The 27,375-nt window shown below is 42.6% G+C and overlaps 1 long non-coding RNA gene across 3 annotated transcripts in view; it reads left to right on the top strand.

Moving 5' to 3' along the window:
- Positions 1-4,184: 4,184 nt before the first annotated feature.
- Positions 4,185-27,375, top strand: part of LOC129694105 (uncharacterized) — a 55,155-nt gene continuing 31,964 nt past the window's right edge. The window contains exon 1 of one of the 3 annotated variants that reach the window (XR_008722955.1): positions 4,185-4,941. This is a non-coding gene — a long non-coding RNA (uncharacterized LOC129694105). Of the gene's footprint in view, positions 4,942-18,662; positions 18,848-18,892; positions 26,099-27,375 lie in introns of those variants that run through there. The other 2 variants (XR_008722954.1, XR_008722953.1) reach the window with 2 other exon arrangements.

The raw sequence follows: 27,375 nt of genomic DNA, 5'->3' as shown, positions 1-27,375 counted from the left end.
AGGCCGACGTTAGCATGGCTTTGTTAAGGGGAGGTTTGCTTGACAAATTTGCTGGAAATCTTTGAAGAAGTAAATAGCAGGACAGACAAAGGAGAGCCAGTAGATGTTGTTACTTAGATTTTCAGAAAGCCTTTTAGAAAGTGCCACACGTTAGGCTGCTTAGGAAGATGAGAGCCCATGGTATCATGGCAGATACCAACATGGATTGCAGGTTGGCTGGATGGCAGAAGACAAAGAGTGGCAATAAAGATGGCTTTTTCTGGTTGGCTGCCAATGACTATCGGAGTTCCGCAAGGGTCGGTGATGGGGCGGCTACTCTTCACGTTGTATATAAATGATTTGGACGAGAGGATTGAAGGCTTTGTGGCAAAGTTTACGGATGATATGAAAATAGGTGGAGGGGCAGATTCTGCTGGCTCTATAAGGCGCTGGTAAGGTTGCATTTTGGAATATTGTGAGCAATTTTGGGCATCATATCTGAGGAAAAATGTGCTGACTGGAGGTTCACAAAAATTATCCCAGGCATGAATAGGTTAACCTATGATGAGCGTTTGTCAGCACAGGACCTATACCTGCTGCAGTTTAGAAAAATGTGGGGGGACCTAATTGAAACATACAGATTAGTGAAAGGCTTGGATAGAGTGGATGTAGGAGAGTCTAGGACTAGACTAGAGGTCATAGCTTCAGAAATAAAGGACATTCTTTTAGGAAGGAGATGAGGAGACATTTCTTTAGTCAAAGAGTGGTGAATCTGTGGAATTCTTTGCCGCAGAAGGCTGTGGAGGCCGTCAGTGGATATTTTTAAGGCAGAGATAGATAGATTATTGATTAGTACAGATGTCAGAGGTTATGGGGAGAAGGCGGGAGAATGGGGTTCAGAGGGAGAGATAGATCAGCCTTGATTCAATAGCGGAGTAGATGATGGGCCGAATGGTCTAATTCTACTCCTATTCCTCATGACCAGGTGAATACTGCTGGGATCTATCTTAGAATCTCTGTTGTTAGTGATATTTATAAATGACTTGGGCATAAATGTAGATACATTGGTTGTTAAGTTTGCCAAGACCAAAGTTGATAGTGTTGCGGAAAATAAGGAAGGCCGTCGAAATATACAGCAGTTAGAGAAATGTGCGGAGAAATGGCAGATTGAATTTAATCAGTACAAGAATGAGTCAAGAGTCAAGAGAGAGTCAAGAGTCAATTTAATTGTCATTTGGACCCCTGGGGGTCCAAACGAAATGCCGTTTCTGCAGCCATACATTACACACAAATAGACCCCAGACACAACATAATTACATTTAACATAAACATCCATCACATAACTGTGATGGAAGGCCAAAAAAACTTATCTCTCCACTGCACTCTCCCCCCCCCCCCCCCCGATGTCACAGTCAAAGTCAAAGCCCCCGGCTGGCGATGGCGATTGTCCCGCGGCCATTGAAGCCACGCCGGGTGGTGCGAGGTCGCACACCGGGTCTTGATGTTGGAGCCCCCGGTGTGCGCTCGCAAAGTCCCGCAGCCGTTCCAGCCGCGCGGGGCAATGGTGTTAGGCCCCGCTCCAGGAGCTCTTCGACCCCGCAACACGGGCGGGAGAATTCGCCGTTGCAGCAGCCCGAAAAGCGGTCTCCCTCCAGGGAGCCGCGCGGGGTCGTCCGAGCCGTCCGCAGACCCGCAGTAGCAGCCTCCGACTCAGCAGCAGCAGCGGCATCGGCAGCAGCAGCAGCAGCAGCAGCGGCAGCGCTCCTCCACCGCTCCACCCGCTCCGGTCTCGGCCAGCTCCGCGACGGCAACGGTGAGTCGGCACCAGAGTCCCCGGCTTCTTCCCGTTGGAGGCCGCTCCTCGTTGCGGCCTCAACGACACCTGAGACCCGACGAGAAAAGGTCGGGTCTCCAGTGCAGGGAGAGATTCAAAAGTTTCCCCCCCCACTCCCACACACACACCCCAACATAAAATAACAAAAAACTACACAGAAACACAGACAAAAAATAACAAAAACGCGGACAGGCTGCAGAGGCCGCTGCTGGCCAGAGCCGCGCCGCCTGCCGGATGAGAGGTACATTGGGAGGTCAAATGTTAGCGGAAAATATATGATTAATGGCTTGACCCTTAACAGAATTGATGTACAGAAGGAGGTGGGGTTAAAGTACACAGCTCCCTGGAAATGGTAACGCAAGTGGCTAGAGTGGTAAAGAACGTTTGGGTAAATAGTTGCCTGCATCAGTCGGAAAATTGAGTATTATTCAGGAGTTCATATTGCAGGTTTATAGAGTTTAGGTATGGCTATTTTTGGAGTATCATGTGCAGTTCGGACAGTCCCATTACATTAGGATGTGGAGGCTTAGGAAGGAGTGCAGAAGAGCTCTTCTGCCCGGATTATATGGAGGGGTTGGACTAACTTGGATTGGTTTCTCTGGAACGTCAGAGGTTGTAGGGAGACCAAATAGAAGTATATAAAATTATCAGAGATAATCAGAACCTTTTTCACAGGGTGGAAAATATTAAAGGGCATAGCTTTAAGATGAGAACTGCAACATTTAAAGTATGCTCTAAAACCTTTCCTATCCACGTGTCTATCAAAATGTCTTTTAAACGTGAACATGTAAGAGTGAAGTCACAGCATGAAAACTGACCTTCAGCACACCATGTCTATGCCAACTGTCCTGGAAAAAAGAATCAGAGAACTTCCTGGAAATAATGAAGAAATACTGGGTTAAAAGAAGGTTTGGTTTGGTTTAGTATTTGTATTTAGTACTGGTTTGCTAATCTAAGCAATAAATATAGGGAAATTAGCAATAATTGCAAAATAGTATTGGTTATATTAGTAACACCTGATGACCTGCAGGTGCTGCAAATCCAGGCTTTGAAAGGGGTGGCTTGGCTGGTTGTCATTTTCCAAATATCCATGGATTCCCAAAGACTAGGGTCGCAGACGTAATTTCACTATTTAAGGAAGGAAGAAAAGAAAAAATGCACAGCTTCAAATTCCTTAACTCGATATCAGTTAGAAAATGTAAGAGTCTAGTATCAAGGAAGTGGAAGGAGGGCACAAAGAAAATAATAATAGGACTGAACAGTCAAATTGGATTTATGAAAGGTAAATCATGATTGATAAAGCTATTAGATTTTTTGAGGTTGTAACTAGCAAATTTAATAATAGTGGATATTGTGCAGTTGGACTTCCAGGAGATCTTTGGTAAAATAAACCAAAATTGAAACGCAAACAAGAAATAAAAGATGCAAAAGACAATTCAGCCCCTTAAACCAAAAATCACGATCCTTTGACTGAATACATTTCTCCTCATTTCAGTCTGAAATAATTCACCCCTCATTTTGAGACTGTAATTTGCAGTTCTAGTTTCCTCAGCAAGAAAAAACATTTCCCTGTATCTGTCCTACATAAAACCCATTTCATTTTCCTCACATTCCATCAGCTCCCTCCAAATCTTCAGAGGGTCCAGGAAAAAAACGATTCATGTATTAGATCACTGAGTTTTCATCAGAACTAAGCAAAGTTGCAAAGAAGAGGTGGTTGAAGAGAACAAGGCAAATGCCTGTAATGGTATAGGGATCCAGAAAAACTGAATGGTTACCATCTGAGAAAGAGGAGTGGAGACTTGGCAATAACAGATGATTTGACTGTCAGTAAAAGGAGTTGAATGACAATAGAAGAGAAACAAAGTAAATGCAATACTGGAAAAATGAGGTACAAAATACTGCAGTTACTGCAAATCTGAGATAATTAAGAAATAATTAAGAAAATGCATGAAATACTCAGTAGGTCTGGCAGCATATCAAGAGAGAGAAAAGCATTTAACCTTTATAGCTTTATAACCTTTTATCAAAACTTATCTGACATCCATCTCATGCTTTTTACATTTCCTGACAGATGGTGTTCAGTTCTGGGCACCATGGTATAGGAAAGAAGTTGTCGACCTGGAAAGGGTACAGAGAAGATTTACAAGGATATTGCCAGGCTAGAGGGTCTAAGCTATAGGGAGAGGTTGTGTAGGCTGGGACTATTCCTTGGTGCACAGGTGGATGAGGAGTGGTTTATTGAGGTACATAAAATCATGAGAAGAATAGATTGGATAGATGTATAGAGACTCATACTCAGAGTAGGTGAATCGAGGAGCAAAGGACAGGTTTAAATTGAAGGGGAAAAGATTTAATAGGAATCTGAGTGGTACCCTTTTCACACTTTGGGTGGTTGGTGTATGGGACAAGCTGCCAGAGGAGGTAGTTGAGGCAGTTAGACAGGTACATGGATAGGATAGGTTTGGAGGGATATGGACCAAACGCGGGCAATTGGGACTAGTGTACCTGGGACACGTTGGCCGGTGTGGGCAATTTGGGCCGAAGGGCCTGTTTCCACACTGTATCACTCTATGACTCTATCACCTGCAATTAAAAAGTCTTAGCCATCTCACCATAACACCATGTGTCATACAATATTTCTTAGACTATGCCCATTCACAGACATTCCCTTTGTTTTCACTAACCCTCCCCTTCTCTGTAGTTTAAAACATGTTTGATTGCTAATGAAAGCTCATTGACCTGAAATGTTAAATCTGTTTCTTTCTCTACTGATGCTGCCTGATTTGACAAGTTTTTGCAGCATTTTCTCTTTTTATTTCGCGCTTTTCCAGTCAAACATCCAGGAGGTGAAATGTAGATTTTCAGATTTTAAATCATGAACTGTGCTATGTTTATGATTTATCACAGCATTTTACATTTTTCACGAAGCACACGTTATACCTGATAGTTATAGAACAATAATTTGTGTTTATTTTGCTTTTGTCAGGTAGCAATTTGTGGAGGTGCCAACAGATACTTTCCTGGATTGGCAGTAATGTGTGGTTCCACAGCAGCTCAATTATATTTCACACTTGAACATTTATTCGCATATGTAAAGATCAACGATCCAACAGATGCTATAGCCAGTATGATACTTTACTGACCAAATAAGTATTTTTAGAAAGAAATTCTATTAATTTTTCATGATGTCCGTCTTGCAATGTAGTCTTATATACATGTAATATAATTATGGACAAAGCAACGACTAGTTTTCATTCTCCTAAATAGCAGGCTAATAATGAATAAATAATGAGGGGATGTTGGCTTGAGGGAGGGTGCTTGCAATGTTCACTTATATCGCCTATGTCTTTGCAGCGTGGGGTCCATAAATAATCAGTAGAGAAGTAGAATGTGGAATGGCACTAAGGCTTTAAGCCTCAAACATATGCATCAGGAGCACAGAGAAGCCAGCATAAGTGGCAACATTTTCCTGCAACCTCCCCATCTGTCCCAACCTTTCAAGCAACTCTGGCCCCACCTATGCTGGTCTGAGGGTCCCATGTTGGCCTCATTAGTCTGATCAGAACCAACAGAATTAGAGTAGAAGCAAGTCATTCTCAACTCCAAGGGAACCAAGTAAGACCAAGAAAGAAGACAACATTATGTGCTGTAATTAATGTTGGTTGAGATGATGGATTTTAGCTAGGACATTGATCAGATTTTATTAATTTTGTACCTTAATCTTGGGGAACGTTTCACAGAATCTTCTTTTGTAAAATGTGGTCAGATATTTTGTGGCTCTTCTGCCCACATTACACCAGATATTAATTCACAGAGTAAAATAGCACAGATGAGCCCTTTGGACCAACTTATCCATTGCTGACCAAGCTGCTTTCCTAAGCTAGTCCCATTTGCCCACCTTTGGCCAGTGCTCCCTTCGACCTTTGCTATCCATCTGTCTGTCCAAATCTGTTTTGAATATTGTAATTGTTCCAGCCTTTAATCCCCTTTAAATATTCCACCACCCCCACTCACCTTTAACCTATTCCATCTTGTTTTAGACTTTCATAGCCGAGAAAACCGCCTTATCTGTACCAGTTCATGGTTTTATAAATCTCTTTAAGGACACCTCTCAACCTCGTATGCTGCAGAGAAAACGGTCCTAGCTTATGCAGTCTACCTTTATGCCACAAGCCCTTCAGATTTGGTAATATCCTCGTGAATTTTTCCACCAAGCTATCTGGCTTTATCATATGCCTATCCTACAGTGTGGTGACCAGAACTGCACAAAATGTTCCAAATACGATCTCACCAATGCCTTCCAAGAGCTGTAATATGACATTACAATTCTCGTCATTATGACCCTGAAAATGCCTTGTTCACAGCGTGGAAACAGGCCCTTAACCCCAACCTAGATGCCCCATCTACACTAGTCCAACCTGCCTGCAATTGGCCCATATCCCATTAAACTTTTCATATCCATGTTCCTGTAAAAATGCATTATTAAAGGTTGTTATGGTACCCGCCTCAACTATCTCCTCTGTGAAAAAATGCCCCTCAGGTTCCTCTAGTTTTTGATTCCCCTACTCTGTGCATTTACCATATCTATCCCCCTCACCCATATCTTAATGTGTCAACACTTTCTGTCTTGATATCTTGTACTTGTTCCATGTAGTTTTTCTTTCATAACACACCTTGGGGCACTGTCATTCACTGACATTCACTGTCAGTGCACTGTCATGCACTGTATGTCAGCTCAAAACCTATGGAATTGGGAAATTAACTTGTTTAAGATAAATTCCATCTGCCCTGCCCACTTTCCCAGTTGACCAATATCCTGCTGTCTCCTCAGCCAACCTTCTTCACTGTTCACTATGCCACTAATTTTGGTGCCATCTGGAGTCTTACTCAAAATGACACATATTCTCATTCAAATTATTAATTTATATATGACAAATAACAAGGGACCCAGCACTGATTCATGTGGCACAGCACTAGTCACAGGCTTCCAATCTGAAAAAACACCCACCTACAACACGCTCTGGCTCCTTGGACTAATCCAATTTTGCTCTAGCAGATCCTGGATTCTGTATCATCTAATGTTTTAGACCAGCCTACCATGCAGCACCTTGTCATATACCTTAATAAAGTATATATGTAGTGTCTATTGTCCGTACAGAACAGTACATCACAAGAACAGGCACTTCAACATACAAACTGATGTTCATAATGTCAACTCAAATTAATCACATCTGCCTGCACATGGTCCATGTCCTTCCATCCCCTACGTATTCAGGTGCTTGTCTAAATACCTCTTAAATGTTGCTATCATATTTGCTTCCACCACCTCTCCTGGTAACGTGCTCCAGGGACCCACAACACTGTGAAAAAAATCTGGTATTGTAAATCTCCTCTATACTTTCCCCCTTTCACCACTAGTATTTTGCTTTTCCATCCAGGGAAAAGGATACTGACTATCTGCTATCTATGTCTCACGGTTAAAGACTATTAACCATTCCTCAACCAATTGCTCAACTGATCAAGATCCTGCTGTAATCTTTGATAACTATCTTCGCTATTTACAATACCACCCACTTTAGTGTCATCTGCAAACCTCTATCAGGTAACCATCTCAGTCTCCAAATCTTCTATGAAAATAATCCAAGTTGATCCAAAATCTCTTTGTAGCTAATATACTCCAACCCAAGCTCACATCTTATCTGTAATTGAGTGACCGGAACTGCAGTGCGCTATGGACGGGCCCAATGATTCTCTTGAACCTCAATGGTCCGAAGGGTTCTGCCATTTACTGTATTGTTTCCTCTTACATTTGACCTTCCAAAGTGCAACATTTCACTCTTGTCTGGAGTTAAGCTCCATCTGCCAATTTTTTTTCCCCATATTTCCAACTGATCTATATCCTGCTGTATCTTTTTGACAACCTTCCTCACTGTCCATAACTCTATCCTCAATGTGTCTGTCTGTGCAAATGTACTAATCAAGCCATCTACAATAGACACAAACAATAGAAATCCCAGTGCAGTCTATATCTCCAGTCAGAACAACACTCTTCTATCACTAATTTGTGATTGACCTAATTGCGAATCCAGTCTGCCAAGTCTCCACGGATCCCTATGCCTTCATCTTCTGGGTGAGGGACCTTGTCAGATACTTTATGATATGATATGCCATTTATTGTCACTATACATGTACAGTGAAATTGAAAACTGCTCGTACTCAGTGCATACATATAATTTAGTACAAAAAAACAAGAAACAGAAAAACAGAAAAACAGAAGGGAGAAGGGGGGGGGGGGGGGGGGGGGGGATAGGGATAGGTGCACAATTCTGCGGCGCTATATACATATATATACAGATGGAAGTCCGGGTGTTGGGCTGTGAAGTCAGTGCATGTGTGAATTTGAATTAAGAGTAGTTATAATTTTCGGAAAGCAACTATTTCTGAGTCTATTTGTCCTGGATTTGATGCACCTATAGCGCCTTCCAGAGGGCAGCAGGTCGAACAGTCCAAACGCAGGATGGGAGCTGTCTTTGATGATCTTCTTTGCCCTGCTAAGGCAGCGGGAGGTGTAGATGTCCATCAGGGAGGGGAGAGGGCAACCAATGATCTTCTGCGCTGTCCTAGTTACCCTCTGAAGCCTCTCCCTGTCTGCCATGGTGCAGCTGCCATACCATGCTGTAATGCAGTATGTCAGCAGGCTCTCGATGGACGAGCGGTAGAAGGTCAGCAGCAGGTTAGAGTCCAGGTTGTGCTTCCTGAGGACCCTCAGGAAGTGCAGCCGCTACTGAGCCTTCTTGATGACCGCTGTCGTGTTGTCTGTCCAGGAGATATCAGCAGCGATATGGACGCCGAGAAACCGGAAGGTGTTGACCCTCTCCACACACTCGCCGTTGATGTGTAGGGGGACTAAGTCGGTGCTGTGCCTCCTGAAGTCGACAATGAGCTCTTTTGTTTTCCTGGTGTTCAGAGCCAGATTGTTTTCTGAGCACCAGGTTGTCAACTTCAGGACTTCCTTTTATTAAAGTCAAGGCAACATCCACTGCCAAAAATAAGTACATTCATCTTGAGTGTATGATATTTTCCCTGCTATTATCATGAGTGATTGCAGAATCAGAAAGTTGATGGTCACATGAGGGAGAAAGGGGTTACTTATAAATAAATTGGTTTGCCCAGAATCAAAATTAGACACTCAGATTAATTGATGATGAGGCTAAGTATCAAATGTTGGTAAATGGGATAACTAAAATGTGTGCTTGCTGGTCAGCATATAGGCGGTGAGTCGAAGGGGTTGTTTCTCAGTTGTGACGCTCAACTACGATTACCTGGTGATAGTGGGTCGAGAGAGGTGTTATTCTGAGGAATGCAGGTGAAAGGATCTGCTTCAAAGGAGTGTTAGGAAAGTTGACAAAGGAGTTTGTCAAGAAAGTGAGAAAGATGTTTATAGGTAAGAACTTGTAAGTTTTGGTGTGCGGAAGAAATTAATTTAGAGGGAAATTAAAGGAAAATGAAAAGCGGAGACTTCGCAGGTTTGCTTCAAGAGACTACACTGCATGATATCATGGAGAGATGGAGGCAGTTAACTGCTCACCAGTTCTCTGACTTCACAGCAGAATTAACTGACAGTTATACTGTGCAGTAAACAACCTTCATTTTTTCTTAGATACAACTATATGAAAATATACTATATACTACATGGGTACCAATTATTTAATTAGTTATAACATACTTTTTGTTTATGTCAATGTTATTGAACAACGGATGGTTAATACGTCAAGCACAATACAAGAGCCATCTTGCCATTATTTTATATCACCTTTTAGGCTGCCCGCGCCACTCTCTCTGAGCCCCTATTTACTGCAAAGTATCTATGCAACTAGCAGAAGGGACACGGGTGGTCTACTGTAACACACTGCTGAGTGAAACAAGCTTCCTTATCTCCGTCTACTATTTCATGTTTATATTTACCATCCATCCTTCAACACATTCCTAGACAAAAGTTAATAGGTCTAATGTTTGCTGATTCCCACGAACCTCTTCTGCACCTGGTCAACGAGAGATGCCATTTGTCACATCCAAACACCCTTTCGTTACCTTGTTCAATTCCAATCAAAATTAAGTAAGAAAGTATATTAATATTTTCTTCCACATAGTGATGTAGTGTTTAAGTAATTAAATTATCAACCAGTTCTGGACTATTCAACAGTCATGAGACAGGAGCTAGAAAATTAGCATTAATGGGATTAAAAATGTATTTTATCAGAAAAGCTGACTGGCTGTTGTCAAAATCCATCTGGTTTATTAATCTGCCAATCATTTGCAGTCTAGCATCTATGTAACTCCAAATGTGGTTGACCTAGCCAATAAATTCAGGCCTCACAAGCAAAGGCAAGATCCTGTGAATAAACAAAAAAACTTCACATTTTTCAAGTTATCATAATTGTTTTTTAAATAATTCCTCATTTTCTGTGTAACTTAGAAGCAAGCAAGCCATTAGCACAAGACTTTTGCTAGTTCTTAGAGTAATCCCTTCATTTCTATTTGGTTGTTATTTCTGTGTAACCCCCTCTTCCTCAAGTGCCCTTCAACTGCTTTCTAATTCTTCAACTGCTCATATACATTCAGAATAATTCACAGTATGTTTACTGTGAATTATCAGGTTACCAACCTCTGATAGGTGGGAGGAAATTGGAGCGTCTGGGATAAACCCACACAATCACAAGGAGAACATGTAAAATCCACACAGGCAACAAATGACACCAGGATATAACCCAGGTCACTAAAGTTGTGAAGGAACAACACTATCACTGCATTCTGTAGCTTATGATCCAGAAATTCATAGTGATGCTTCTACTTTTTTGCAGCCTGGTGACTAAGAAAAGCAAGTAGTGTGCCTTAATAGCTGCAATCCAGTGGCTCTGACATCCACTAGCATGAAGTGCTTTGAGACACTAGTCACTGCTCATTAACTCCAGCCTGTCAAACAGCCTCAATCCACTGCAATTTGTCTACCACTGCAACACATCTATGGCAGATGTCATCTCCCTGGCCCTATATTCATCTCTGGACCATCTGGATAACACCTACAACATACTCCTTCTGAAGAAGGGTATCGACCCTAAACATCAACAATTTTATCTCTCCATAGATGCTGCCACACCCGCTGAGTTTCTCCAGCATTTTTTGTTTAACTCCTATTTATTAACTATAGCTGTGCTTTCAATACCATAATTCCAACTAAACACATCTACAAAATAGAGGTAGTGCTGAGGCTCTTGAAGAACATTAAGGTGGATAAATCCTCAAGGCTGCATGGGATCTATTTCAGATTATTGAGTGAGGCAAGAGACGATATTGCCAGGGCATTGTCGAGAATATTCATATCATCTCTGGCCATTAGCGAGATCTGTTCACTGTTTTCCTTTGTTTAAGAAAGGAAGTAGAGAGAATCCAGGGAACTATAGGCTGGTGAGCCTCATGTAAGTTGTAGGGAAACTATTGGACAGAATTCTTTGAGAGGATTTACTTCCATTTGGAAGAGAATGGGCTAATTAGGGAGAGCCAGCATGGGCTTGTACTTGGCAGGCTGTGTTTCTCACTAACTTGATTGAGTTTTTTTAGGAGGTGACGTAGGAGATAGATGAAGGTAAGGCGGTTGATGTTGTATATGTGGATTTTAGGAAGGCTTTTGTTAAGGTTCTTCATGGTAGGCTGATCCAGAAGAAGATGTTAGGGATTTATGATGACTTGGTCATATGGATTCTGAACTGGCTTATTCATAGAAGATAGAGAGTTGTGGAAGGCTGTGACTAGGTGGAGTTCCACAGAGATCTGTGCGGGGATCTCTGCTCTTTGTGATATATATGACCTATACGTGAATGAATGAATAATGAATGAATAGTTTATTGCCCAAGTGTTCACATACAAGGAATTTGCCTTGGTGCTCCACCCGCAAGTGACAACATGACATACAGTGATAGTTAAGAATGATACATAAAACATTAATAATAAAACATTATCGATTAAACATGTGAATTAAATAAAATACCAGAACAAAAGGAGGCTACAGATTTTTGATTATTGAGTAGAGCTACTACTCGCAAACAAAAAGCTGTTTTTATGTCTGGCTGTGGCAGCTTTGACAGTCTGGAGTCACCTTTCAGAGGGAAGTGATTCAAAGAGTTTGTGGCCATGTAGATGGATTGGTGAATAAGTTTGTTGACAACACTAAAATTGATGGAATTGCAGACCGTGAGGAATGCCGTTATAAAATACAGCAGGATATAGATCAGCTGCAGAAATGAGTGGAAAAATGGCTGATTAATGACCAGTTTAACCTGGGCAAATGTGAGGTATTTCACTTTGAGAGGTTGAATATAAGGAATGAGTATACATACCCTCAATAGCATTGATGTGCACAATCTTGGTGTTCAAGTTTATAATTCACTGAAGGTGGCAGTACAATAAGATAGTGATAGTAGTAGTGGTAAAGAAGTCGCATGGTATGCATGTCTAAATTGCTAGGGCCATTGAATCTATGAGTCAGTTAGTCAACACATCTCTAGGACTTTTTGTAGGTCGCATTTGGAATATTGTGTTCAGTTCTAGTTGGCCAATTATAGGAAAGATGTTGAGGCTTTGGAGAGGGAGCAGAGGAGGTTTACCAAAATCCTGCCTGGATTGGAGGGTTTCAATCTATTCACTGCAATTTAGAAGGATGAGAGGGTATCTTATAGAAACATATACAATTCTTAAGGGATTAGACTGGCTAGATGCAGGAAAAATGTCCCTGATGTTGGGGGAGTCCAGAATAAAGGGTCACAGTTTAAGAATAAGGGGTAGACCATTTAGGACTGAGATGAGAAGAAACTTTTTCACCCGGAGAGTTGTGAATCTGTGGAATTATTTGACACAGAAGGCAGTAGAGGTCAATTCACTGGATGTTTTCAAGAGTGAGTTAGATATAGCTTTGAGGGTAACGGAATCAAAGAATATTTGGAGAAAGCAGGAATGGGGTACTGATTTTGGATGATCAGCCATGGAGGTTGAATGGCGGTGATGGCTTGAAGGACCGAATGGCCTATTCCTGCACCTATTTTCTATGTTTCATCTCCAGGGAGAGATTGAATAGACTTAGGTTGTTTTATGTGGAATGTCAGAAGTTGAGGGAAGACTTGATGGAAGTTTATAAAATCATGAGAGGCATAGATAGTGTAGACCTTTTTCCTGGTGGAATGCCCAACACTAGAGGGCATAGCTACAGTATAAGGTGAGAGGGGCAATGTTTAATGGAGATGTAGGGGGCAAGTTTTTTACACAGAGGGTAGTGAGGGCCTGGAACACATTGTCAGAGATGAAGGCAGATATGATAGTGAAGTTTAAGATACTTTTAGATATACACATGGAAGTGCAGGTGATAGAGGGATATGGCTCGTACACGGGCAGATGAGATCAGTGCTGTACTGTTCATTGTTCTATGATTAAGTTGGATTTATGTCAATGTGCGAGGCCTGATGAGTAAACCAGGAGAACTCAGGCCAAGGTGTGACTGGGATGTTATAGCCACTACAGAAAATTGACCAAGTGGGTTCCCATATCGACCTCTCTGTCTTGGCCTTCGTCCACAGTCAGAGTGAGGCCAAATGCAAATTCAAGGAACAGTACCTCATGTTTCGCTTGGGCAGCTTGCAACCAAGTGGTCTGAATATTGATTTCTCTAACTTCAACTAACCCTTGCATCCCCTCTCACTCCATCCCTCCCCCATCGTAGTTGTCGTACTACTTTCTTTCACTGTCGTCCTGATGAGTTTCACTGTATTTATCACTCGTTATCATGTTCTTCACAGCCAACAATGGACCGTTGTGGGCTCCATCTTTCTTTGATCATCGTTGCTGGCTTTCATTTGTCCTTTTGCAAACGTTTCATTCATTTATTCTATGTACCTATGCATATCTCTTATTTTCCTCTCCCCTGACTCACAGCTACTGATTAAGGAGCATCTCACACCAGTAAACCGAGATATTACTGATGGTTTGTCCAGTGAGGCTATATGGGAGAAGTTGTGAAATAAAAAAGGGGACCTTGTTGGGAGTGTACTATAGGCCCCAAATAGTCAACGGAAATTAGAAGAAAGAATCGGAGAATGCAGGCAGCTGCAAGACGAATTGGGTTGTCATAGTAGGGGATTTTAACTTTCCCAATATAGACTGGGACTGTCATAGTGCCAATGGCTTACCTAAACAGTATTGAATTGGTCAAATGCGCTCAGAAAGGTTTCCCAAGGAAATATTTAGATGGCCCTATAAGGGAAAGGGTAAAGCTTAACTTATTCTGAGAAAATTGGGGTGGGGAAATTAGTGTTTGGTAACTAGAGACCAGTAAGCCTTACATCTATGGTAGGTAAGCTACTGGAAAAGATTCTGAGGGATAAGATATATATGCATTTGTATAGGCAGGGGCTAATTAAGAAAAGTCAGCATGATTTTGTATGTGGGAGATCATGCATTACGAATTTGATTGGGTCTTTTGAAGAAGTAGCCACAAATGTTGACGAGAGCAAAGCCGTAGATGTTGTCTATATGAACCTCAGCAAAGCAGTTGATAGGATTCCACATAGTAGGCTGCTCTGGGACGTTATATTGCACAATATTAAAGGTGAGCTAGCTTACTGGATACAGAATGGCCTCGTGGAAGAAAGCAGATTGTGGTGGTGCAAGGGTACTTTTTGGATTGGAGTCCTGTGATGATTGGTGTGCCTAAGGGGTCGGTGCTGGGCCATTGTTTATATGAACGATTTAGATAAGATTGTACAAGGCATGATTAGTAAGTTTTAGAACATAGAACAGTGCAGCACAGGAACAAGGCCTTTCAGCCCACAATGTTTGTGCCGAACATGATACCTAGCTGAACTGTTCTCATTTGCCTGCAAAGGGTCCATATCCCTCTATGCCCTGCACTTCTATGTGCCTATCTAAAAGCCTCTTAAATGCCACAACTGTGTCTGCTTCCACTAACACCCTTGGCAATGCGTTCCATGTCTCCACCTTACTGTGTAAGAAAAGCTTGCCCTGCATATCCCCATTAAACTTACTCCTCTCACTTTACAACTATGCCCTCGTATTGGATCTTTCCACCCTGGGAAAAAGGTTCTGACTGTCTACCCCATCTTTCATAATTTTATATGCTTCTACCAAGTCTTCCCACAACCTTCAATCATCCAAGGAAAACAGTCCATGTCTATCCAAACACTCTCTGTAACTGAAACCCTCTAATCCAGACAGCATTCTAGGAAACCTCCTCTGTACTCTCCAAAACTTCCACATCTTTCCTGGAATGGGCCAACCAGAAGTACATGGAATATTCCAAATGCAGCCTAACCCTGTCCTATAGAACTTCATCATGATCTAACCCTTGTACTCAATGTCCCTAGCAATGAAGGCAAACATACTACATGCCTTTTTTCCCATCCTATTTTTATTTTGGGAAGTCAAAGCTGGGAGGGGCCTTTCATACAGTACCCTCCATAATGTTTGGGACAAAGACCCATCATTTATTTATTTGCCTCTACTCCACAATTTGAGATTTGTAATAGAAAAAATTGTGTGTGGTTAAAGTGCACATTGCCAGATTTTATTAAAGGGTATTTTTATACATTTTAATTTCACCATGTAGAAATTACAGCTGTGTTTCCCCCATTTCAGGGCACCATAATGTTTGAGACACATGGCTTCACAGGTGTTTGTAATTTCTCCGGTGTGTTTAAATACCTCCTTAATGCAGGTATAAGTGAGCTCTCAGCACCTAGTCTTGTGCCAATGAAAGTCAAAGAAGCCATTATGAGACTGAGAAGCAAGAATAAAACTGTTAGAGACATCCGCCAAACTTTAGGCTTACCAAAATCAACTGTTTGGAACATCATTAAGAAGAAAGAGAGCACTGGCGAGCTTAGTAATCCTAAAGGGTCTGCTGAAGGTACTGGCTCACTTATCTTCATTGATGAAACAACGGCTGATGGTAGTAGCATAATGAATTCTGAGGTGTATAGACACATCCTATCTGCTCGAGTTCAAACAAATGCCTCAAAACACATTGGCCAGCAGTTCATTCTACAGCAAGACAATGATCCCAAACATACTGCTAAAGCAACTAAAGAATTTTTAAAAGCTAAAAATGGTCAATTCTTGAGTGGCCAAGTCAATCACCCAATTTGAACCCAATTGAGCATTCCTTTTATATGCTGAAGAGAAAACTGAAAGGGACTAGCCCCCCAAACAAGCATAAGTGAAAGATGGCTGCAATACAGGCCTGGCAGAACATCACCCGAGAAGACACACAGCAACTGGTGATGTCCATGAATCACAGACTTCAGAGAAACATAGAAAATAGGTGCAGGAGTAGGTCATTCGGCCCTTTGAGCCTGCACCGCCATTCGATATGATCATGGCTGATCATCCAACTCAGTATCCCAGCCCTGCCTTCTCTCCATACCCCCTGATCCCTTTAGCCACAAGGGCCACATCTAACTCCCTCTTAAGTATAGCCAATGAACTGGCCTCAACTACCTTCTGTGGCAGAGAATTCCACAGATTCACCACTCTCTGTGTAAAAAATGATTTTCTCATCTCGGTCCTAAAAGACTTCCCTCTTATCCTTAAACCTCAGGTCGCCTCGGAGCAGAGAACAAGGAGGGAAGAGACAAGGACTTTAAGATTTTTGCCTTCCATCACAGTGAGGAGGTGCCTGGTGAACTCACTGTGGTGGATGTTAAATTTGTGTTTATTGTGTGTATTGTCATTTTTATTATATGTATGACTGCAAGGCACCGAAAGGTCTGAATGACAATAAAGGCTACTTAAAAAAAAAAAAAAAAAAAAAACTGTGACCCCTAGTTCTGGACTTCCCCAACATCGGGAATAATCTTCCTGCATCTAGCCCGTCCAACCCCTTAAGAATTTGTAAGTTTCTATAAGATCCCCCCTCAATCTTCTAAATTCTAGCGTGTACAAGCCGAGTCTATCCAGTCTTTCTTCATATGAAAGTCCTGCCATCCCAGGAATCAGTCTGGTGAACCTTCTCTGTACTCCCCCTATGGCAAGAATGTCTTTCCTCAGATTACGAGATGAAAACTGTACGCAATACTCCAGGTGTGGCCTCACCAAGACCCTGTACAACTGCAGTAGAACCTCCCTGCTCTTATACTCAAATCCTTCAAGCAGTAATTGCATGCAAAGGATATGCAACAAAATACTAAACATGACATTGTTGTGTCCCAAACATTATGGTGGCCTGAAATGGGGGGGGGGGGGGGGGACTACGCATAAACACTGCTGCAATTTCTACATGGTGAAACCAAAATGTATAAAAATGCACCTTTATTAAAATTTTAATGCACCTTTATTAAAATCTGACAATGTGCACTTTAACCACATGTGATTTTTTTCTATTACAAATCTCAAATTGTGGAGTACAGAGGCAAATAAAATAATGATGGGTCTTTGTCCCAAACATCATGGATAGCACGGTAGGATCCTGAGGAGTGTTGTAGAACAGGATAGAAACATGGACCACAGCTGCAGGAGTAGCCCATTCGGCCATTTGAGCCAGCATCGCCATTCATTATGATCATGGCTAATCATCCACGATCTGTACCCCATTCCTGCCTTCTCTCCATATCCCTTGATTCTTCTAGCCCTTTGAGCTCATCTAACTCTCTTTTGAATGCATCCAGTGAATCGGCCTCCACTGCCTTCTGAGACAGAGAATTCCACAAATTCATAACTCTCTGGGTGAAAAAGTGTCTTCATTATCTCAAATCTAAATGGCCTACTTCTTAACCTGTGGCCCCTGGTTCTGGATTCCCCCAACATCAGGAACATATTTCCTACATCTAGCTTGTCCAATCCCTTAAAAATTTTATATGTTTTATAAAACAATGATTTAACTGTACAGGTCTGAAGAAGGGTCTCGACCCAAAATGTCACCCATTCCTTCTCTCCAGAGATGCTGCCTGTCCCGCTGAGTTACTCCAGCATATTGTGTCTAGCACAAGAAATGTTTAAGAAAGAATGAGGTGTTCCAGACCAGGGCATTGGAGATGTCCTCATTCTTTAGGGAACGGAGGTTCCTATCTTCTATTACAGATGAGGCTCTCACGAAGGTCTCCTCTATATCCCGCAGCTCCACTCTCACTCCCCGTCCCTCTACTCGTAACAAGGACAGAGTTCCCCTTGTTCTCACCTTCCACCCTATCAGCCGTCACAACATATAATCCTCTGACATTTTCGTCACCTCCAACGGGATCCCACCACTGGCCACATCTTCCCATCTCATCCCCTTTCTGCTTTCTGCAGAGACCATTCCCTCCGTAACTCCCTGGTCAATTCGTCCTTTCCCACCCAAACCACCCCCACCTCTGGTACTTTCCCTTGCAACCACAGGAAATGCTACACTTGTCGCTTTACCTCCCCCCTCAACTCCATCCAAGGACCCAAGCAGTCTTTCCAGTTGAGGCAGAGGTTCACCTGCACCTCCTCCAACCTCATCTACTGCATCCGCTGTTCTAGGTGTCAACTTCTCTACATCAGTGAGACCAAGTGCAGGCTTGGCGATCGCTTCGCCCAACACCTCCGCTTAGTTCACAATAACCAACCTGATCTCCAGGTGACTCAGTACTTCAACTCCACTCCCCCCCACCCCCATTCCGAATCATGTCCTGGGCCTCCTCCATTGCCAGAGTAAGGCCTAGCGCAAATTGGAGGAACAGCACCTCATATTTCGCTTGGGTAGTTCACACCCCAGCGGTATGAACATTGACCTCCAATTTCAGATAGTCCTTGCTTTCTCTCTCCTTCCCCTCCCCTTCCAGCTCTCCCACAAGCCTACTGTCTCCGCCTCTTCCTTTCTTTATCCTGCCCCCTCCCCCGACATCAGTCTGAAGAAAGATCTCGACCCAAAACGTCGCCAATTCCTTCTCTCCATAGATGCTGCCTCACCTGTTTCTCCAGCATTTTTGTCTACCTTTGTGAGTAGTACAGGTATGTAGTTCCCTGAAAATTGCGTACCATGTTACTGTTGTATATGACCTTGGTGAGGTTGTACTGCTTTATTCAGTTTTGGTCACCCTGTTATTGGAAGGATGTCATTAAGCTGAAAAGAGTGAAAAGATTTACAAGGATGTCGCCAGGACTAGAGGGGCTGAGCTATAGGGACAGGTTGGGCAGGCTGGGACTCAATTCCTTGGAGCACAGGCGGCTGAGGGGTGATCTTACAGAGATGTATAAAATCATGAGAATAGATAGGGTGAATGCACAGAGTCTTTTATCCAGGGTAGGGGAATCAAAAGTTTAGTGCAACCTAATCTTTATTGGCACTTGAGTTACCTAAGCATTCATGCAATCTACTGATTTCTAATAGCTGCTCATTTCATTTACAATTCCAGCTTATCTCGTCTTTCTCTAAATCACAGGAATCACGGCTTGGACTCAGATGCTAACCAAAAGAATGAATTAGCCAGATTCACTCTGCTGGTAGGAATTTGAGATTCATACTCAGGACTATCCTAGCGATGGTTATTACTGGGTTGTCACTGTCAATATGTTGGATCGTCATGCTTCTGTATGATTTTTCCTTCAATCTTCTTAAGCATGCAAGAGAATTCTTAATCATAATGTTGCCTGTTTATATTTCCCTTCTCATCATTTGGTCCCTTTACAAAATGGTTATTCCCAGATACATTACTTGTCCACACTGTTTTCTCAATGTCACACCACATAAAGCTAGCTTCACCTTTGATTGCAACAGGTGTCGATCATGTGACTTTTTCACAATGCTTCTTAATCTGTCTCTCTCTCCACCCGCACGTAATCCATATCCCTCCATTTCCTACAATATCCATATGCCTATTTAAAAGTAATTGGATGAGAACATATAAGGCAGGAATTTTAAGTTTGCAGATGACACTAAAGTGGGTGATATTGTATTAAGCGAGGATAGTTATAAAAGGTTACAGCAGGACCTTGATCAGTTAGGCAAGAGAGCAGAGGAATGAATGGTTAATCGAGTTTAATGCAGGTGAGGCAAGGTGTTGCATTTTGGGAAGTCTAACCAGGGCACGACCTTCACAGTAAATGACAGGGTTCTGGGAATTGTAAAGCAGAAGGATCTGGGTGGGAGTGCAGGTACACAGTTCCTTGAAAATGGGGTCACCGCTAGATAAGGCTTTTTCGAACATTGGCCTTCATCGGTCAGGGTATTGAATATAGAAGTTGGTATGTTTTGTTACAGATGTACAAGGTGCTGGTGAGGCCACAGTTGGTGTATTGCGTTCAATTTTGGTCACCATGTAGGAAAGATGTGTTAAGCTGGAAACAGTACAGAGAAGATTTACGTGGTTGTTACCAGGACTTGAGGCCCTGAGCTATAGGGAAAGGTTGGGCAGGTTAGGCCTGTAGTCCTTGGAGCATAGGAGGATGAGAGGTGATCTTGTAGAGATATATAAGATCATGAGGGGAATAAATAGGATAGATGCACAGAGTCTTTTACCCAGAGTAGAGGGAAATCAAGAACCAGAGAACATAGGTTTAAGGTGAGAGGGGAAGGTTTCAATAAGAATCTGAGGGACAAATTTTTCACACAGAGGGTGGCGGGAGCATGGAACAAGCTGTCAGAGGAGGTAATTGAGGCAGAAATTATAAAATTTAAAAGACATTTGGACAAGTACATGGGAAAGAAAGGCTGAGAGGGATATGGGCTAAACGCAAGCAAGTGGGACTAGCATAGATTGGGCACCTTGGTCGGCATGGGCAAGCTGGGCCAAAGGGGCTGTTTTCCTGCTGTATGACTATGATGCAAAACCTGATTGAAGCATTGTGCCAAAAAATTGGAGTATTTCTAGTGTATCCTGGCATAGACACACTATGTGGTAGAATTGGATGCTACAAAAACTGCGAGAAAATCTCAAGCAGATCGGCCTAGAAACAATTCCCTCAAGGATTAGTGATAATAGACAATAGACATTAGGTGCAGGAGTAGGCCATTCGGCCCTTTCATCCAGCACCGCCTTTCAATATGATCATGGCTGATCATCCACAATCATTACCCCGTTCCTGCTTTCTCGCCATATCCCCTGGACTCTGCTATCGTTAAGAGCTCTATCTAACTCTCTTTTGAAAGCATCCAGAGAATTGGCCTCCACTGCCTTCTGAGGCAGAGAATTCCACAGATTCACAACCTTCAGTGTGAATAAGTTTTTCCTCATCTCTGTTCTAAATGGCTTACCCCTTATTCTTAAACTTGGTTCTGGACTTCCCCAACATCGGGAACATGTTTCCTGCCTCTCGCGTGTGCAAACCCTTAATAATCTTATATATTTCAATAAGATATCCTCTCATCCTTCTAAATTCCAGAGTATACAAGCCCAGTCGCTCCATTCTATCAACATATGACAGTTCCATCATCCCGGGAATTAACCTCGTGAACCGACGCTGTACTCCCTTAATAGCAAGAATGTCCTCCCTCAAATTTGGAGATCAAAACGGCACTCAATATTCCAGGTGTGGTCTCACTAGGGCGCTGTACACCTGCAGAAGGATCTCTCTGCTCCTATACTCAACTCCTCTTGTTATGAAGGCCAACATGCCATTCGCTTTCTTCACTGCAAATGTACCTGCATGCTTACTGTTTGTGACTGATGAACAAGGACCCCCAGATCTCATTGTACTTCCCCTTTTCCCAACTTGACACCATTCAGATAATAATCTGCCATCCTGTTTTTGCCACCAAAGTGGATAACCTCACATTTATTCACATCAAACTGCATCTGCCATGCGATTTGCCCACTCACCCAACCTGTCCAGGTCACCCTGCATCCTCATAGCATCCTCCTCACAGTTCACACTGCCACCCAGCTTTGTGTCATCTGCAAATTTGCTTATGTTACTTTTAATCCCTTCATCTAAATCATTAATGTATATTGTAAAGAGCTGCGGTCCCAGCACTGATCCTTGCGGTACCCCAGTAGTCACTGCCTGCCATTCTGAAAGGGACCCGTTTATCCCTATCTTTGTTTCCTGTATGCAAACCAATTTTCTATCCATGTCAGTACCCTATCCCCAATACCATGTGCTCTAATTTTGCCCACTGATCTCCTATGTGGAACTTTATCAAATGCTTTCTGAAAGTCCAGGTACACTATATACACTGGCTCTCCCTTATCCATTTTCCTAGCTACATCCTCAAAAAATTCCAGATGATTAATTAAGCATGATTTCCCCTTCGTAAATACACGCTGACTCGGACCGATCCTGTTACTGCTATCCAAATGTGTCGCTATTTCATCTTTTATAATTGACTCCAGCATTTATGGAATTTAACCAGTACATCCAGCATACTCGGGTGTTAGTTCTGTCCCTTCATTAGAGTCTGGTTCAAGAAAGGTTATGAGGAGCTACAAGTAAAGGTTTTGGAATGATACTAAGTCTTCCAATAATTCCTGAAGATAAACTCAGGCTGAAAGTTTTCCAGGTAGAAAATATAGATGTTATTAGAGGAGAAATATGGCTTGTCATGAACAGTTCCAGACAGTGAGGAAGGCTGTCAACATATACAGCAGGATATATGATCAGCTGTAGTAATGGGCAGAGGAATAGCAGTGCCTTACAGGAGTTTAAACAGTGCCTTAATAACATTGATGTATAGAGGGATCTTGGATCCAAGTCCACAGCTCCCTGAAAGTGGCAACACAAGTAGATGGAATAATAAAGAAGACTCTCATCAGTCGGGACAAAGCATAAGAGACCGGAAATCATGTTGCAGCTTTATAGGGTTTTGGTTTGTCCACATTTGCAGTGTTGTGTGCAGTTCTAGTCATCGAGACTGGAAGGCTTTGGAAGGATTGCAGAAAATGTTCATCAGAATGCTGCCTGGATAAGAGGATATTTGCTATAAGGAGACACAGAAGCCTTAACAACTACCATCAAATGGCCTTGACATCCACCATCACAAAGTGCTTTTGAGAGGCCGATTATCGAACACATTAAATCCAATCTACCAAGCAACCTTGACCCATTGCAGTTCACCTACAGCCACAACAGGTCCAAGGCTGATGCCATGTCCTAGGCCCTATAACTCTTATCTGGATAAGGGAGACACCTATGTCAGACTACAGCACTGCTTTCAGTACCATTAGCCCATCCCAGCTCATATTTAAACTTGTGGAAATTGGAGTCAGCACTCATCTACTGGTACTACTGGATCCTTGACCTCCTGACGAACAGACCACAATCAGTGAGGATAGGTGACAAATAATCCTCAACACTGGCGCTCCGATAGGGTGTGTTCTCAATCCCCTTCTTTATTACTTCTACAGCCACGGCTGTGCAGCCAAATACATATACAACTCAATCAACAAATTCTCAGACGACACCACCATAGTGGGCCCGATGTCAAATGATAACGACACAGAGTACAGGGAAGAGATTGAGAATCTCGTAACCTGTGTCATGACAACAACCTTTCCCTCCATGTCAGTAAGACAGAAGAGACAGTGATCAACTTCAAGAAGCGGAACAGTACACAATCAGATCAAGGGTGCTGAAGTAGAGTTGGTTGAAAGCTTCAAAAGTAAATATTATGAGTAACTTGTTCTGGACTAGCCACATCAAAGCAATGGTCAAGAAAGCACACCAATACCTCTACGTCCTAAGAAGGCTTAGGAAGTTTGCTATGTCTCCAACAACTCTCACCAACTTCTACAGATGAGCTGTAGAAAGCATTTTATCGGGATGCATCACAGCCTGGTTTGGGAACAGCTCCATCCAAGACCGCAAGAAATTGCAGAGAATTGTGGACGCAGCTCAGACCATCACACAAACCAACCTCCCTACCATTGACACCATGTACAGTTCACCCTGCCTCGGCAAGGCCACCAGCATAATCAAGGGCGGTCACGGAAGCGCAGCGGTAGAGTTGCTACCTTACAGCGAATGCAGCGCCGGAAACCGGAGTTCGATCCCGACTGCGGATGCTGTCTGTATGGAGTTTGATCGTTCTCCCTGTGACCTGCGTGGGTTTTCTCTGAGTTCTTCGGTTTCCTCCCACACTCCAAAGATGTACAGGTTTTGTAGGTTAATTGGCTTGGTAAATGGACAAATTGACCCTTTTGGGTGTAGGATAGTGTTAATGTGCGGGGATCGTTGGTCGGCGCATACCCGGTGGGCCGAAGGGCCTGTTTACACGTCGTATCTCTAAACTAAACTAAACTAAACTAAATACGAGTCTCATCCTGGATTCTCCCATCAGCCAAGAGGTACAAAAGTGTGAAAACCCATACCTCCAGATTCAGGGACAGTTCCGTCCCAGCTATCTCCAGGCATCTTCTCACTAACCAGAGAGCGGTCCTGAGCTATCATCTACCTCATTGGAGACCCTCAGACTATCTTTAATTGGACTTTACTAAGATTTTATCCTGCATAAAACATTATTCCCTATATCCTGTATCAGTACTCTGTGGACCACTTGATTGTAAAGTAAAGTAAACTTTATTGTCAATTCAAATAATGCAACAAGTAGTTACACAGAGGATTGAAATTGCGTTTCCCCATACTCCAAATGTGCAAGTAATATTTATAACACAGACAGACTATATACCAATAAAAATAGACAGGACATATACATTATATAAAATATTCACAGTGTGCCAGAGTGTAGTAAAATTTTGAGGTATGTTATTAAGGTGCAATAATAAAAGGTGCAATATAGAAAAGTGCAAATGGCATACTGCAGACATTGAATTAAAGTTATTTTGACAGTCAATTGGTCTTAGTTTGTGTAATGTTCATGGAATTTTCTTGAGTGTGTTGAGTAGTCTGATGGCCTGAGGGAAAAAGCTATTTTTGAATCTGGTGGTTTTGCTCCGCATGCTGCGGTAGCGCTTGCCGGATGGTAGGAGGGTGAACAGTTTGTGTGCTGGGTGGGTGGTGTCTTTGTGATCTTATATAGACTTTTAGCTGACAGGATAGCACTCAACAAAAAGCTTTTCACTGTACCTTGATACACGTGACAACAAACTAAACTACTTACAAGAAACTGGAAATGCTGGAATCTTGAGCAAAATACAAAGTGCTGGAGTAACTTAGCTGGTAGAGGTTGGATAAACTTGGATTGGTATCTCTGGAGCGTCTGTTTATTACACAGAGGGTGGAGGGTGCTGGAATATGTGCCAGCAATGGTGGTGGGGTAGATCCGACTGTGGCATTTAAGCGGCATTTGGATGGGCACAAGGAAAGGAGGAGTATGGATCATATGCAGTGAGAGGAAATTAGTTAATTTGGCATCATGTTGGAGGGGGGGGGCATTCACTCTGCTGGTAATTTCAAACTCCGGACCCTCTTTCTTGAGTTAGTTGTTCCTGGGTCGTCATTACTAGTGCCACGGTTCACCCTATGTCTTGATTTTTCCTTTAGTCTGATAAAAGTCACTCACTATCTCAAGGCTGTCATGACTCTGAAGTAAATCATTTCATATTGTCACATATCTAACGACTGAATAAAAAAAGTACATATTTTTCCTTATCAGACTATATAGTTTATATTGATAATGTTGTCTGTTCATATTTCCCTTCTCTCATCATAGTGTCCTTTTACAAAATGGCTGTTTCGTGACACCTTATCTTTAGTTTAGTTTCATGATACAGAATGGAAACAAGCCCTTTGGCCCACACTGACCATCGATCACCCATTCACACTAGTTCTATGTTATCCCACATTAGCATCCACTCCCTACATACTTGGGGCAATTTACAGGGGCCCAATTAACCTACAAACCCAAGCGTCTTTGGGATGTGGGAGGAAATCGGATCACCAGAAATCCAGACGGTCAAAGGGAGAACATACAAATTCCTCGCAGACAGCACCCGAGAACAGTATCGAAGTCGGGTCTCTGGTGCTGTCTGTACTGTTTTCTCAAGGTCACACCACAGAGTCGTAATGCTATCTTCAACTATGCTCTCAACCATGTGATCATTTTCACTATACTGTTTTTTGTGGTCACAACATTTTTCTCTGTCTCTCTCTGTCTGTCTCTGGTAGTAACCTCCCAGGGCCTGTTGGGATACTTGACATTTTGTGCTCCCAATACATAAGTTGTAAACATGTTGTATTTTATTGTTTATTCTCTGTGTGTAGGTTTCTCCGAAGCATGACTCACTCCATTAAGCGCTCTTCGGAACATTTTAAAGGAGGAGGGGGAGCAACCAGAAGTCGTTGTGCACATTGGCATAAATGACATAGGTAGGATTGGGGATGAGGTCCTGCGAGTGAATATGGGAGCTATGGCGAGGTTAAGGAATATCATGAAACAGGTGGGCTGCAGAGTGTTTATTTCAAGGCAGGGAGCAATTTGAGTAAAGCAGATGTATTTAGAGCCTGGATCAGTGTTTGGGACTATGATGTTGTGGCCATTATGGAGACTTAATTGCAAAAGGGATTCTATTCAAAGCTCCAGAGTTTTGATGTCTCAAACTTGATAGAGAGGGAGGTAAATGAGTCGAAAGAGTTGCTCTACTAATAAGGAAGAATGTCACAGTGGCAGTCAGAAATGACATACTGGAGGATTCGTCCAATGAGGTGGTTATGGGTAGAGCTCAAAGATAGGAAAGGTGCAATCACTTTAATGGGATTACACTATAGTCCCCTCCCCCCAATAGTCAGCGGGAAATACAAGAACGGCTATGTAGACAGCTTACAGAGATATTTAAAGGCAATAGGGTTGTAACAGTGGGTAGTTTGAAATGTCCCAATATTGCCTGGGACCTACTTGCTTACTTACTTACATACTATGCCTTACTTGCAAAAGGCTTAGATAGATCAGAATTGAGGCGGCATTGAGACATGACTGTGGCACGGAGACCCAGCTTTGATCCTGACCTCAGGTGCTGTCTGTGTGGAATTTGCACGTTCTCCCTGTGACCGCATGGATGTCCTCCAGATGCTCCGGTTTCCTACCATATCCCAAAGATGTGCGGTTTTGAAGGTGAATTGGCGTTTGTACATTGCCCCTAGTGTGCAGAGAAGGATGCAAAGGTGGGATAACAGAACTAGTGTGAACGGGTGATTGATGGTTGGTGTGGACTCAGTGGGCCGAAAGGCCTGCTTCCATGCTATATCTTTCAATCAATTCCATCAATCAATTACATTTTTAGGTGTATCCATGAGGACTTCCTAAAAAAGTTTGTGGAAGATCCAACTCAAGGCAGCATTATACTGACCTGGCATTGGGAAATGAGCCTGGCCAGTTGACTGGTGTTTCAGTGGAAGAGCATTTTGAGGATAGCGATCACAACTCCAGAATTTTAAGATTGTTTTGAATAGGGATAATTCTGGACCTTGGGGGAAGGTACCAAATTGGAGTAAAGACAGATTACAACGATATTAGGCAGGGGTTTGTGAGTGTTATTTGGGAGCAGTTGGGTAAATCCACAGTTCTGGACATGCATGTTCCAGTCAGGACGAGGGATAAGGATGGCAAGGTTAGGAAACATTGATGACCAAACAGGTAGTAAACCTGG

The sequence above is a fragment of the Leucoraja erinacea genome, unplaced genomic scaffold (assembly GCF_028641065.1).
Source record: "Leucoraja erinacea ecotype New England unplaced genomic scaffold, Leri_hhj_1 Leri_543S, whole genome shotgun sequence".
In the NCBI taxonomy this organism is placed as follows: domain Eukaryota; kingdom Metazoa; phylum Chordata; class Chondrichthyes; order Rajiformes; family Rajidae; genus Leucoraja; species Leucoraja erinaceus.
This window is presented reverse-complemented; position numbering and strand designations above follow the sequence as displayed.